This window comes from Bos grunniens, chromosome 2 (genome assembly GCF_055505025.1).
Source record: "Bos grunniens cultivar Pamir isolate PY7600 chromosome 2, Bosgru_T2T1.0, whole genome shotgun sequence".
Taxonomy (NCBI): Eukaryota; Metazoa; Chordata; class Mammalia; order Artiodactyla; family Bovidae; genus Bos; species Bos grunniens.
Window position 1 is genome coordinate 47,625,492 of NC_141166.1, and position 2,945 is coordinate 47,628,436.

The window sequence follows — 2,945 nt, forward strand, 5'->3', positions numbered from 1 at the left end:
CAAGGTCAAAAGCAGAATAAATAAAGGTTGAGAGAATGAACTAATCTCTTAGATGAAGAACCAGAACCATGAAGGTGACTCAGCAATTCTGAAGCCATAGGTGAACCCAGCAACACTAACAGATGGGGTTTTGTGCATGTGATCTACAATTTTCTGTTTTCCGGAAGACTATAATAATGACAGAAAAGGCATATGAGCAGAATTTTCCTTATCATACATGTCTGATTAGTAATTCTGCATTCTAATCTCATTTCTACAAGATTGAAAACAACACTTAAAAACATTCTATTTTTGCATTAGCAAAGTCAAACAGATTTGTTATAGGAAATTGAGAGAAAAATGTTGAGAACATAAAAAACACAGGCTGTTTATTTTAAACTAGTGCTTGCAACTCTGTATCTAGCTTTAAAATTAATGTATATGATGTTTTTTTCTGTTTTTTAAAAATTGACGGGTAGTTGATTTCCAGTGTTGTGTTATTTTCTTCTGTACAGCAATGATTGATTCAGTTATACATATACATGGGCTTCCCTGGTGGTTCAGATGGTAAAGAATCTGCCTGCAATGCGGGAGACCCAGGTTCCATCCCTGGGGAGGGAAGATTCCCTGGAGAAGGGAATGGCAACCTACTCCAGTATTCTTGCTTGGAGAATTCCAGGGACAGAGGAGCCTGGTGGGCTACAGCCCATGGGGTCACAAAGAGTCAGACATGACTGAGCAACTTTCACTCATACATACATATACAATGAATATATATATATATATTCTTTTCCATTGTGGTTTATCACAGGATACTTTATATAGCTCTCTGTGCTGTACAGTAGTTCCTTGTTGTTTATCCATTCCATACATAATAGCTTACATTTGCTAACCCTGACTTCCCACTCCATCCCATCTCCACCCCACTCCTCCTTGGCAACTACAGTCTGTTCTCTATGTCCTTGGGTCTGTTTCTGTTTCATATGCATGCAGTGTTTTAAATGATATTTATTCTTCTCTTTTCCTTACTTAAAAATCCCCAAATTCTCCTTGACTAAAATTTAAAAATCATCGTAACTGGACTAATCCAGAAACATAACAATTTTCAAAGCACTTCTTAGATTGTAGAGGAAGATTCCACTGATGAAGAAGAAAATGTTGGGAATTCCCTGGCAGTTCAGTGATTAGGATTCTGCACTTTCACTGCCTAGAGCTCAAGTTCAATCCCTGGTGGAGGATCTAAGATCCCACAAGTTACGTGGTGCAGCCAAAGGGTATCATACTTACTACATCACTGTGTAATTACTTTTTTCTCCGTCTATCTTTCCCACCATATGATGAATCCTAGAGAAGAAATCGTGTCTTTTTCAGTAGACTTGATTTACCAGCATATAGCCCAATGCCTGACAGATGGTAAGTGCTTAATAACTATAAAATTGATAGACTAATGAATGTTTTAAATGATTTTATTTACCTGTACTTTTTACAGAGTAATATCAGTCTAAAGAATTGAGTCCTAAAAAAAAAAAAAAAAAGAATTGAGTTCTGTTTTGTGTTCAGATGTGTCCAACTCTTTGTGACCCCATGGACTGTAGCCCACCAGGCTCCTCTGTCCATGGGATTCTCCAGGCAAGAATACTGGAGTGGGTTGCCATTTCCTTCTCCAGGGATCTTCCTGACCTGGGGATTGAACCTGCATCTCTTGTGTCTCCTGCATTGGCTGGCAGATTCTTTTTTTTTTTAAACTTATTTTTTAATTGAAAGATACTTGCTTTACAGAATTGTGTTAGTTTCTGCCACATATCATGGCTGGGAGATTCTTTATTGCTCTGTCACTTAAAAAAAGAACTGAGTTCTAAATAGTAATAATAATAATAATAATAAAAAGCCTCTCCTTGTTGGATACCTTTGGGACAGGCTGCTTGGAGAAAGGAAAACTGAGGATGTGCCTGGTGACTACTGTGGACTGTGAAAACGCCATGGGCTGTTTAGCAGAGAATGTCATGGCTGCTCTCATCTGCTGCTGGAGGGAAGAAACCACCGACAGAGCACTCCTTGAATAATGAAAGTAGTTAGGACAGCTGGATGAATTTCTGGGTGAATCAACAGACATCTGTTGAGCCACGGCTCTATGCAGAAAGTTGAGTCTCTAGAGACGAGGTACAGTCTTTAGCAGGATTTTCTGAATTTTTGAAAGATCAGATGTAGTTGAGCATTACACTACAAAATATGATTTCTCCCATCTTCATGATCCTGTGATTTGGTTAGTGGCAAGTAGCCTCAGCTTTCTTTAGCAGAACCATCTGTAACATAAGGACCTTGTTATAATAAAAACAGAGCACATCTTTTGTGTTAATCTCTATAAATAATTCCAAAATCCTTTCAAGAGAGATAATAATTGGGTGGAAAACTTCTTTAAGCTTTGTATCAGGCCCTAACAGGTAGGAGAATTATCATTAGTGGGAAAGAAGCCAGTTAGATGTCGTGTCACAAATAACACCGTGACCTAGAAGCAATTATTATAGACCTAAAGAGCGAAATGAAATAACACTGAAAAATGAGACTTGCTTTCAACCACATTCTAGAGGCGAAATTGCACTTTTTAGAGATTTTAATTATGTAACAAGCTGTCTATCAGTTGGGCAAAAGAGTGAGTTTGAATCACCAAATATTTTGATTTGTGGATAGATGCCAGGACACATTTTCTTTCACTGGGATGGAAGGTGAAGTCGCTCAGTTGTGTGCAACTCTTTGAGACCCCATAAACTGTAGCCTCAGAGAAGGCGATGGCACCCCACTCCAGTACTCTTGCCTGGAAAATCCCATGGACGGAGGAGCCTGGTAGGCTGCAGTCCATGGGGTCACAAAGAGTCGAACACGACTGAGCGACTTCCCTTTCACTTTTCACTTTCATGCATTGGAGAAGGAAATGGCAACCCACTCCAGTGTTCTTGCCTGGAGAATCC

General features: G+C 39.2%; 1 long non-coding RNA gene across 1 annotated transcript; it reads left to right on the forward strand.

Moving 5' to 3' along the window:
• Window positions 1-1,326: 1,326 nt before the first annotated feature.
• Window positions 1,327-2,327, forward strand: LOC147378054 (uncharacterized). Its single transcript, XR_015144212.1, has 2 exons — window positions 1,327-1,392; window positions 1,897-2,327. It is a non-coding gene; the product is annotated as an uncharacterized LOC147378054 (long non-coding RNA).
• Window positions 2,328-2,945: the final 618 nt, after the last annotated feature.